Genomic DNA, 12,957 nt, shown 5'->3' with positions numbered 1-12,957 from the left:
ATCTGGCGTATGCAGAAACCAGCTTTTGTGTGCATTTTAAAATACAGCCTGGGACGTGGTCCACACGGTGCTGGCTCCAGGTTTTGGAGGGCCCTTGGGCAAGAGACCTCCAGTGGGGCCAACTTTCAGTGAGACTTCCTTCTTACCAGCATTGTCATCAGCAGCAGCTCCTCCTCCTCCTCCTCCTCTTCCTCATCACTGCTACTTTTTCTTTGCTTGCCAGGCAGAGAGCCAATGAGCCAATAGGCAGTGGCATGTCCTCTGCCTGTCGTACCACTACCATTGTCTGGGCCCGGACGAAAGAAGGGTGAACAAGCAGGTTGCAATGATGAAGAGAATGTGCAGGTCAAGAGGGGTCTTGTCAGTAGGCAGCCTGCTGGGGTGTGGGCCCTTGGCAGGTGCCTGAACGTGCTGACCCTTGACCCACGCCGGCCCCATGTTCCCATCATTGCCCTTTCTGCATGGGATGAATCTATGTGCAAACTTTTTTGTATTCTTCTAACGGGTTCAGAACTTTAGTGCAAGCTGCGTAGTACTGTTTCTGGATGCATTGCTTAATACACATTTGTACATTAGCGCTACTTATCCCATGAAAGTGTGCTCTGTATCGGCTGTGATTCATGCATTATGTAAAAAGAAGCCTCCTGCTGCCAGTCCCCAAATTTAACTATAGGCAGGTGAGACTGTCTTGATGCCTTTTGCTAACACACACACACACACACACACACACACACACACACACACACACACACACACGAGACAGGGTTTTCCTTGTTCCTTCCAGCAAAATTAGCATTGTGCTGCACATAATGAAGGTGAGCAAGCAGTAGGCCAAGTAAATAGCTGGCAGGGGGATCTTAAGGCATGACTAACTTGCTGTCTGGAGGATTGGCACCTACTAGAGTCACTCAGAGGCTGGGTCCACACAACATGCTAACCCACCCAGTGTAGGTTGTTGTTGAACCATGGATTATTATGTTGTGTGAACACAGCGCATTTTCTGCAGGGTGGGTTATCGTGCTGTCTGAATGCAGAGTTGCTTGTTAACCATGCAGTGAGCTTGTTAACCACCCTGAACAACCCAGCAACAACATGTCATGGTTTCTTAAGGTGGCCTGTTCGAGAAAAATAAACCACTGCATGGTTAACAAGCCACTCTGCGGAAAACACGCTGCGTTCAGACAGCAAGATAGCCCACCCTGCAGAAAATGCCCTGTGTTCAGACAACATGCTAAGCCATGGTGGCTTAGCGTGTTGTCTGAACCTACCCAAAGAGTTTTCTCCACATGGTGCATTGTTACTAGGCAAACACGCAAACCAGGGCTGTGTGTGACATCATTTGCTCACTATCACTGCTATTTCTGAATTACACCACACTGCAATTTTTAGGGGAATTAGCCTACACTTGTCTCTTTATGTAATGTACATATCTGCCTGGCATTTGATTAAGTACTAGCCTTTCCACTTACAATATTCTGTGCACCTAAGATTTCACTTGCATACAGAAGAAGACTTGCTATACAGTTCTTGTCAAATCCAAATTAGGTCATACTTTGAGTAGAGCCATTGAGATCAGTGGGACTTAATGACTAACTTAAGTCCCATTTATTTCAATAAGTCTACTCTAAGTATAACTAATTCCAAATCCAACCCCTTGTGTACAAAAGAAACTGCAGGCAGCTTTAAAGTTTACAGCCAAAAGGGTTGATTCTTGTTAATCTGGTTGTATTTTATTTTTATGAAAAAAAAAAAGTTCTCAGTTTCAGTCACCCCAGGTTAGAGCAAAGTTTATGTAAAATACTGCCATTTGTAAAGTGACAACTTAACCTGTAGCAAAATATTTTTATGCTGTGCTCAACACCTTGATTCGTGGGCTACTGTGCTGTGTGGCACTTGTGTCGTGTAGTTAAATCCCAGGTAAACTGGTTGTAAGATACTGCCCTGTTTCCCCCCTATTGTCCTTCTGTTGTACAGAACGGCTGGTGTAGAGCATTGTACATCTGGAATGTCTTTGTACATACCTGGCGGAGGTGGGAAGGCAACATGGCGTGTAACGCCTCCCTCAAGAAATACTGATGTCCCCGGCCAGCCAAAGATTTTTCTCCCGTTCTTTGCTGCTTAAATTTGTGCCTTAATATTGTATATAATAAATGTGTACGATGTCCCTGCTCCCATCCTTGACTTTTCAATGTTGAGTATGTTGGAAGAAAATGGATCTGCTGGGTAGCTACTTCATTTCATGTATTTTATTTCTATACTGCCCCATAGCCGAAGCCCTTTGGGCAGTTCACAAAAATTTAAAATGTTACAATACATTATGCAAAAAAAAATTAAAAACACATAAAAATATATCAACAGATCGCGTGCGCGCAGACGCCTAAAAACAATTTTTAAACAGCCAAAGACAATCCATGTTAAAAATTCATTATATGCCACCAAATGACTAAGAGAAGAGGGCAGCTTTAACCTGGCACTGAAAAGATGTTAGAGCCAGGTGTTGGGGAGATCATTTTGGGGGCCATCACCAAAAAGTCCCTCTACCATGTCATCTTCCGACCTTCCTTCAGAGGAGGGCCTTAGATGGTGAACGAAGTTTGAGAGCTTGAGTTATTCAAAATGTATTATTTATTATGTTTCTCATCTGATCCATGTATTATTCAGTAAGTGCTCTAAGCAAGCTGTGATTAGAAAAGGGTGAGAAATTTGTTTCAGCGCATTTTGGGAAAGAGTTTAACAAAAAGGAGGAACCTGGGAACTACAGACCAGTCAGTCTGACATCACCCCTGGGAAAATTCTGGAGCAGATTATAAAGAAGTCAATCTGTAAACACCTGGAAATCAATGCGGTGATCACTAGAAGCCAACATGGATTTGTCAAGAACAAGTCCTGTCAGACAAATTTGATCTCGTTTTTTGATAAGGTAACCTCCCTTGTGGACCATGGGAATGCTGTGGACGTCATATATCTTGACTTCAGCAAAGCTTTTGACAAAGTGCCCCATGATATTCTGATTAACAAACTAGCTAAAAGTGGGCTAGATGGAACAACTATTAGGTGGATTCACAGTTGGCTACAGAATCGGACTCAAAGAGTACTTATCAATGGAACCTTCTCAAACTGGGGAGAGGCAACGAGTGGGGTACCGCAGGGCTCAGTCCTGGGCCCAGTGCTCTTCAACATTTTTATTAATGATTTGTACGAGGAGGTGCAGGGAAAGCTTATCAAATTTGCAGATGACACCAAATTGGGTGGGATAGCTAATGCCCTGGAAGACAGAAACAAACTTCAACGTGATCTTGATAGGCTGGAGTGCTGGGCTGAAAAAAACCAGGATGAAATTTAATGGGGATAAATGCCAAGTTCTACATTTAGGAAATAGAAACCAAAGGCACAGTTACAAGATGGTGGATACTTGGCTCAGCAATACTACAAACGAGAAGGATCTTGGAATTGTTGTAGACTGCAAGCTGAATATGAGCCAACAGTGCAATATGGCTGCAAGAAAGACAAATGCTATTTTGGGCTGCATTAATAGAAGTATAGCTTCCAAATCACGTGAGGTACTGGTTCCTCTCTATTCGGCCCTGGTTAGGCCTCATCTAGAGTATTACGTCCAGTTCTGGGCTCCACAATTCAAGAAGGACGCAGACAAGCTGGAACGTGTTCAGAAGAGGGCAACCAGGATGATCAGAGGTCTAGAAACAAAGCCCTATGAAGAGAGACTGAAAGAACTGGGCATGTTTAAACTGGAGAAGAGAAGATTGAGGGGAGACATGATAGCACTCTTCAAATACTTGAAAGGTTGTCACACAGAGGAGGGCCAGGATCTCTTCTCGATCCTCCCAGAGTGCAGGACACGGAATAACGGGCTCAAGTTAAAGGAAGCCAGATTCCAGCTGGACATCAGGAAAAACTTCCTGACTGTTAGAGCAGTACGACAATGGAATCAGTTACCTAGGGAGGTTGTGGGCTCCCCCACACTGGAGGCATTCAAGAGGAAGCTGGACAACCATCTGTCAGGGATGCTTTAGGGTGGATTCCTACATTGAGCAGGGGGTTGGACTTGATGGCCTTGTAGGCCCCTTCCAACTCTGCTATTCTATGATTCTAACATTCGCAAAGATCTCCATCTTCAGGAGAACTGGGGAAAAGAGGTGGGGTTGGGTGAAGCCAAGCTGACCATGGAAACAAGAGATGCAGCTAGCTCTAATCTGGATGTCCGTGACCCACGTCCTTCCTGCAATAGGGGAAGGAGGTGGGGGCAGGTGAGCCCAAGTTGGCTGTTGCCCCCTTCGCACCTTTGACAGAAAAGCAAAGGTAATTGAGCTGGCTCTGCCCTGGCTTCATTGCATGTGGGCTTTCCCAGTCAAGGAAGCCCTGTATGCCAAAAAGCAACCACAGGGCAACCCCGGCTGCTGTCTCCAATTTTGCTACCCTTATTTTCCACACACCTTGGCAGGATCTGCACTACTGCTTTAAAGCGCTTTATAACAGTTTTGACAACTGTTGGACACACTCCATAGACAGTTGTCAAAACTGTTATAAAATGCTTTAAAGCAGTAGTGTAGATCCGGCCCTTGGTAGGGGCGGGGCTTTTGGCAAGGGAGGGGTTCATGGAGGGGGTGCAAGCCTCAGCAGGCTGGAGTTTCTTTACCCACAAGCAGGACATGACTGTGACAGCCCCCCCCTGCCCATGTTCCCCAGTGACTGGTGTAGGTAGGCTTACTGACACTTTCTTGGAGCAAGACATGCCACAGCTGAACGCCAGCCGCTTTATGTAGCGTTCCCTATACCTTCAAAGAGGGCATGGCCCCAATCCCTCAATATGCCAACCCTGCCACTTCTTGAGTCTATAAACATGCTGGTCTGGATCCTATGCTCTGAAACCTGCCCCATGGCCACAACAGCAGAGAAGAAATAGCATATGAGCGAGTACGACCCCATAAATAATACCGGCTGTGAAATGCGGGAAGTTATAATGCATCTGGACAGCAGCAGGTTGTGAAAGCTGCACTAATGTATGGGCGGCCTGCAATCAGATTGACAGGCTCTTCTACCTGGTGGTAATTCGCAAGAGGACAGTGGATACTGCAACTCAGCCCAACTGGACCATGTGATCTAGGCAGCCAATAGAGAGCTGGGTGGCCTTATGTAAGTGTTGCTTCTGCCTAGATTCCTCAGGTGGGGGAAAGGTCTGTAGTCCAGCTCAGGCTGTTTGCCTGGGCAGGAGGAGTTGGGAAGGAACAGGGAGCCCGTATAGTAGGAGTAGGCAGTGTATGGTCCTCTAGATGTTGTACTATATTTAAAATATTTCTTTCAGGGCAGAAGCCCTCCCAAAGCAGCGTATAATAATAAAACATATAATAAAAACTTGGTGCATTCTTAAAAAGCAATATGGACACAGTAAAAAAAACCAAAAACAGAATTAAAAACAGCAATAAGAGTAAATATATCAGGGGAAGACCAAAGTAAAATAATATGTTTCCAGGGGCGTCTTAAAAGCCTGCAATGATGGGGCTTGGTGGACCCCTAATGGTGATTTACTCTAGAGGTGGGGGCCACTGTGGAAAAGGCCCTCTCCTGTGATCATCTAACTGCTATCACAGATGGACAGATGAGAAGAGCCTCTCACTGATTTTGAAGTGCAGGGAGGCTGATACATCTGAAGGCGGTCTTTCAAGTAATTTGGCCCCAAACTCTTTAAAGCTTTAAAAGACAAAATCAGCACTTTAAAGTGGTCTCGGAAACACACCATTATATGATTGAATCACTTTGCCCCCATCAACACTTGAGTGGCTGCATCCTGCACCACCTGAAGTTTCTGAACTGTCTCCAAAGGCAGCCCCACATACAACACATTACAGTAGTCCATCCTGTAACACTGTAATATCACCCTCCAGCCCTTCTGATTGTTGTTACTTGTTCTGGAACTTTATCTATGTCTGACCCAATTATACACCTTTCTTTTTACCCTCTTAACCATTCATTCCTCTGGACATTGAGCTTGCCCTGACCAGGGCCAGATCTTCACCAAGCAGGATATAACACTTTGAAAACAGTTTGACAACGGTATAGGATGTGTGTCCTGGGCCCCAACAGTTGTCAATACTGTTATAAACCGATTTAAAGCAGTAGCGTAGACCCTGCCCTGGACTCCATAGTTCGCGGCTCCCTGTTCCTTTGGATTACCTTCTGCTTAATCACATGATGTTCTAACATGCTGTTGAGTGGAGGTGAGAGAGGTGGGATCAGGTCTGTAAGTAAATTGGGAAAATGCTAAGTGGGGAGAATAGCTTCTTTGTCACCCATAGCAGCGACCGAGAATGTGTTTTCTAACTGCCTCTCCGCATTCCTGCCTGGCTGTTCTGCACCTGTTCAGTCCAGCCCCTTTTCCTCCCTGTCATCTTTGGAGGGAATGTTTGTCGGCAGATACACTGAGAGCCCTGAAATACCAGCCAGGATGTTTGCGTCCCTATTTGCATTGCAGGGAGGACCAAGGAGGCTGACATTCCAGGCAGAGGTGTGACTCTTCCTCCTGACCTGCTTTCCTTTCCAAGGTGCATCTACTGCAATATATTTATAATCCACCAGTGCTTGGCTGAAGAATAAAACAGTTTAGGCAATGCTTCTACACAGCAAAAAATAAAAAAGAAAGGAAAACCTTTATTTAATTACATTAAATTTTGAAAGGTTGCAGATGTGTGGTTTTAGAAGTACTGTGTCAGATGTAAAAGTACTATGCCAGTACTATGCTTCTGTGAAGCTTCCAATCAACAAGAAAACATATAACTTCTATAATGGTTTGTTTCCTTTTTGGCCTTTCTACTAAACATAGGGAAAGGGAAGAGAGAGAGCTGGTGCCTCCCCAAATGCACTACAACTCCCAACATACCAGACCATTGGCCATCTTGGCTGGGCTGATGGGAGTTGGAATGCAACAACATCCAGAAGGAAATGGATTCAGCCCCAGCCCAGAGGAATATTATTCTTTAGGGATATTGTATGACTGTTAAGATGTCCTTGACTGGCAGGCTAGCAAAAGGGGAAGAATAAGCTGAGGTACATCATCACACACACCCCAGACAAAATGGAATACAGAGCTATAACTAAAAATTCCTGCATTAGGTTGCATAGAAACGAAATATGGAAGGAACCCCTCCCCAAATAAGACTCACCCAAGACACTTTGCCTTCTGAGGTGAAGAACAAGATGGCGCCCTCTCCCATTCCATGTACAAAAGCCAACTGGATTGTTTCTTACCATACTGGCAATGGGACAGCATCCTCCATCGCACCTGAAAGCGACAGGCTAGCTCAGGGGGCAAAGGCCAGGTTGCTCAGTACACAGCTCTCTCCTCCAACACTTGGCTATCGCCTCCCAGCATCTGACCCTGTCCAACGATAGGGCTGGCCCTGGCTGTGTCCTTTGGATTGGTGAGCTGCTAATGTGTCAAAGCAAGCTGGAGTTGCTTGTTGTTGCTTTTTTATGTTGTCAAGAAGACAGGAAACAAAAAGGAGGCAAATTCCGGTGCTCGGAAAAAGGAAATTTATTGTGTTTTATGCGTTTCAGAGATGCCTCCTTCTTTAGGAGTTATAAATCAAACTAATAAAATAAGAATAGTATCCTATAGACAAAGCTCTGACCGTTATCACAAAGTTCAAGGCATCTATCTTAGAATTCCACATTCTAAAACAACGTTAAAAGTCAAGTCTCACCTTCCCATGTTAGAATATTCCCATGTTCTAACTTCTAACCATAGAATAGTAAAAACAGTATTATTTTATATTGAAAATAACCTTTAAAAAATCCATTCCTTACATAAACCTTTTCCCTCCCCACAAACACAGGCGTAAACTAACTTGAGTACAGCCATTCAATTCCTTAATTCTCAATCAGGCAATAATTCCTTTCTCCGAGGTACTTGTACATTCTGTTTCTAAAACATATAGCTTTCATATCAGGTGCAAACCTGAGATGTATCTTAACTATCTCAGGTGGTTTAAAGCTAACCTACACCCTGGTGAACCTCAAGCCTATTGGGATATGTTGGTTTATATTTACAACCTTATTTAGTTATTGCCAGACTGGGCTTCTGGCCAATAACCTTATAGCAGAGTTTTTGCAGCGGTTTCCAGCAAAGTCAGCACAGACACAGATTAAGACTGAGACTTTCAGTAGGTTTAAACAAACCTGTACTGGCATATAAAAATATAATTTAATTATGGCAATCACAAATACAAATACTTACATACGGTCAGTCAATACAGCTCTGATACATAGATGGAGTGATCTCTGATAGAGTGATCATTACTGAGTGATCATTTCTGATATCTGATCTCTGATACATGTACATGGGAATACATTCCTTTTTATAGGCTAACTGTACAGTGATGCAACTGCTTGCAATCCCTTAATTGAAACAATCAAGTTACCAATTATTCAATGGTGTAATCCAGGTGCAACGTTGACCTTTAAGTTTTCTGCTGAGTCTTCTGATTCCTCCAGCTCCTCAGCAGTTAGTAAATCCATGGAAACATAACCAGGATCCATTCCAGGATCCAACAAAGCCCTGCTCCTGAGGTAACTTACAGACAACATTTCACATATGTGTTATCAATTAGTGCTACATACACTTTGCTATTGCTACCTCTATTTTAGCCCAGATAAGTCTAAGTCCTCATTAAGCCCATTAGGCTACATTCCTTTTAACGAGAAGATCCGAAATAATTCTCTTTTGCTTAATAATTTATCATTTCCATTCACCCCGATAACATATATGAGGCTGTGTGTGAATGTTGTGTGTGCAGGCATGTGACAGAAGGAGAGCGAGTGGTGTGTATATGTAGAAAGACTCAGGAAAGGTTTCACTAAAGAAAACGTTCACAAAGAGCTCCATCAGACAAGCATTTTATTGCACGCTCATTACTCACGGATTTTGCGGGTCCCTCTCTCAACGTTATCTTCCTCCCGCCCCTTCTAGCCTTCTTCATGCCCCAAAAATCCACCCCAGTAAGTCCAACTTACTTTTAAAGACGGAAGTTGCCTCTATCTCTGCTGTGTTCAGAAGAAGCAGTGGGATCAAAACAGCCCACTGAATGGTCCACATGCATGTTGTTTACTTCCCCTTTCAAAAGAGGAAGTAAAGAGGGACAAATGCGCAGGTGGAGAAGCGACGGTAAGCAAATGTGATTTCCCCCTGTGCAGTGACGCTCATGCTAGCTCTTAAATGTATGAATTCAATCTACACTCACAACAAGCTGCGGATGTGCCTTCGACCCGAGTAGAGCTATGTTCCCCAAATAAGCTGACTAATACATATAAGGTGCCAGAACGCACACAACTACTCGAACCACTAGTGGAGAAGGATGATTAACAAGAAACCCATTTATTATTATACAAAAATTACAAAAAAGCTGATGCATCCCATAGTTGTTAGACAATAGTGGTGTTGGGTACTATAATACAATAAACCAATAATTGGAATGCTATTCCTACTATAAGACAATACAAGTCTATAATATAGCCCAACAAAGACACACTAACACACTTCAGTCTATTAAACACATTTGGCAATACATCAGTACATAAACATATGTTCACGGATATATTATAAATAAAGTTTGTTCTTATTATATTTTATTCTTTCCAGCGTTGTAAGTTGTTAACAGGATTTTGCAATAAACTTCCCGTTTTCGCTGCTCAAGCTTCCTCGGAACAAACGCCATATCAGGTTAAACCGTCAATTATAGGATATTCATCCTCAAAAAACTTTCTTGCGGGGGAGAAAACCCCTCCAATTGAAGGCGGCCAGTCTGTTTATGGTCTGAAGTGGTTCGAGTAGTTGTGTGCGTTCTTTCACCTTATATATATTAGTCATTTAAAAACTACTGCCTTCTATTTGTTTGTGCCCCAAATAAGCTGGCCACTTATGAATTGCCAAAAAAGGAGAAACGCATCACCCCTTCAAAAGAGGAGGCAGATTTGCATAAAATCTGCACATTAATTAATTTATATGGATAGACGCAAAACTGGAAATAATGAAGGTAATTTAAATAGAAATACAACACATTTTACTCTGTACAGCACCATGTACATTGATGGTGCTATATAAATAAATAATAATAATAATAATCTCACAGTAGGGTGGGAAACTGTGACCAGTTGACCACTTGCATGTCTCTATCCAGGTGATAACTGTAGGTGGAAAACTTCAAAGCGTCTGCACGCCCTTCTTACAGTTCCTTAACCTCAAACCTGAATTGAATCAGGCAGCAGTTCAAATAGAGCATGCCTCTAAATAGAGGACTGCTCTCTTAAATTAGGACCCATGGACATTCTAGCACCAGTCTTTTCCCACACTATTTCATCCCCTCCATCCATATATAAATATATAATGACAAATGACTCTTGGGTAAAGTTGATGTTTGTTTGGGCCGCAAGTCAACTGAGCCTGATGGTTCTCTAATGAGAACCATCTGTTTGGAACAAACTTGAGAAAGATCAACTCCATCCTCTGTTCAGCAACATCAACAAATCACCTCAGTCGGGGAGACGTGCCAGATGTCACTCGCCTGGCATTTATCTTTGATCTCTACCCACCCCACCAATCCCTTGTTGTGAGAAAAGAAGGACAAACTGAAATCGTCTGAATCAAACTGCGTTGTTCAGCTGGCCACCGTAAAAGCAGCTCCTGCCTTTTTTTGGGTGTGTGTGTGTGTGTGTGTGTGTGTATCAAAATTCATTCACGATTTATTTCCCACCTGCCTTCTAAGGATTTTAGGGAGACACTCAGGGGAATACCCCACTATTTGAGGGAAGTATAAGGTGAAATTTGGGGCCAAAACTACATGTAGTGGGATAAAAATGCCCCATAGCATCTTTCAGATGAAAATTGTTCTAAGGCAGCCTTCCTCAACCTGGGGCGCTCCAGATGTGTTGGACTGCATCTCCCAGAATGCCCCAGCCAGCTGGCTGGGGCATTCTGGGAGTTGTAGTCCAACACATCTGGAGCGCCCCAGGTTGAGGAAGGCTGTTCTAAGGTTTGATTTTAAGGCATTTAACTACCCTGAGATGCAGTGGAATTTAGCTTGGGGTAGAAAAACATCCCCCAAAACAAAAGTTATATGTTTTTAATCGGTGTGACACTAACAATGCATTTAGCAAGACATGTAGATATTTGGAGCATCACATTTCCTCTCTCATTTGTTTCTATTCATTTCCTTCAGGATAAGTGAAGGAGATGCACAGATTGAAGAATGCTTCGTGAGTTGACCTTCTGCCTGCCATGCAGCTCTTAAGTGCCCAGGGCCCGGTGGGAGGTTTGTGCTTGCCAGTGAATCAGGAACCTCTTGGAAGCGCACACATACCTTGGCTGGTTTCGGACAACACATTAGTCAATTGTGGGGAGAGTGGTCAACTCATAGTTGGTTATTTTGTGGGTACTCCCAATACAACATGTTCCTATACAACTGTGGGTGGTTGAGGCTGGCATCGAGTGGACTAATAGTCAACCTGGCATTTGACTGACACAGCCCCTCCCCTCTCGCCGCCCTCCCTCCTTCTTCAGTCCTCCTGGTGCTATCCCAGCAGCCTCTGCAAGTTGTGCCAGCTGTAGCAGAGCGGCCAGCTGTTTTGGTCACTCTTGCTGGAGAACTCCGTAGCCAGCTGACATAGTCCACTGAGCCCAACAGAGAACATGCTAACCACCGGTTGTGCGACTAGTAAACTCTGCAGCGGGCTGTGTTTCTCCAGTGCTTATTCTGGCAAAATAGTCAACCGTGGGGTGGTTTTTTGCCTGACAGACAACACAATTACCAACCGTTGACCATTCAACTGACAGTTGACTACTAAAACCACCGGTGTTTAGTAGTGTTTTGTTGGAACTGAGCCCTTGTCTTTCCAACGTTTCTGCTATATTGTGGCCTTAATGGAACCTCTTACACCAGGGGTATTGAACCTGAGGCTCGTGGGCCAGATCTGGATCCCCTCCAATAGCCACACCCCCTCCCTCTGGCTCCACACCCTTTCTCCAGACCGCCAAGCAGTTGCTGATTTCCCAGGTTTTGTGTTTCCCCCCTTCATTCTAAATGGTTGAAAACCTCTCCTAAGGTTTAGTTACTCTTACTAGCAGTAATAGCTTTAAGCTAAAATATGCTGGGGCTGTTGGTGTTTTCGGTCCACCCCTTTTGCATTTATTTATTACATTTTATACTGCCCGTCAGCCAAAGCTTTCTGTGCAGTACACAATTAAAACCATACAACAAGCATAATTTCTTTTTAAAAAGTCCATCCCTGAGTGTAGCTTCTGAGAGCATCCCTGAAATTGTATTCAGCTCTTGGGCTGAAAGGATCGACACCCTGTCTTCAACTATCTGAGCTCTGGCTGAAAATTATTCCAGCTTGTTGCGGTAGTTGGACAGAACACTCTCTCCCTCCCTCCCCTTCCTCAACCAAATGAAATGTGCGTGTAAGTGCCAGAGGCCTCCGTCTTCTGCTTTTTGTAAAGGTTTGTTTGTTTCAGGGCCTCTTCGTCTGGTTTGCAGCAACAACAGCAGGTCAGAATGGAAGTTACCTTGGGGATTTGCTCTTCTGAGCTAAAAGACCATGAGAAAGGAGCGCCCTGCGATCCCGACAGAAACGCGCGGCCTCTTCTTAAGGGCCAGTTTTAGAGAGTGCTGCTTTTCCTCTGGAATTTCCCAAGCAGGACCCAAGCCAACAGCCGAAAGTGATGAATGGAAGAATTTGGTTGCCAAGACATACACTCAGAGATGGAAAAACCACCCCAAAGGGCAGATGCATTTTTCTTGCAGCGTAAAGGGTGTTATTAACTTTCCTTCTTTCGGGGGGGGGGGGACGGGGGACAACAACCTCAACCCAACAGTTTGTTGCTGAGCATACTGTATCTTTAATAGTTGTATAGAAAAGGGAATTTCAGCAGGTGTCATTTGTATGCATGCA

Source organism: Elgaria multicarinata, chromosome 5 (assembly GCF_023053635.1).
Source record: "Elgaria multicarinata webbii isolate HBS135686 ecotype San Diego chromosome 5, rElgMul1.1.pri, whole genome shotgun sequence".
Taxonomy (NCBI): domain Eukaryota; kingdom Metazoa; phylum Chordata; class Lepidosauria; order Squamata; family Anguidae; genus Elgaria; species Elgaria multicarinata.
The sequence above is the reverse complement of the archived record's forward strand: the minus strand, read 5'-3'. Positions refer to the sequence as shown.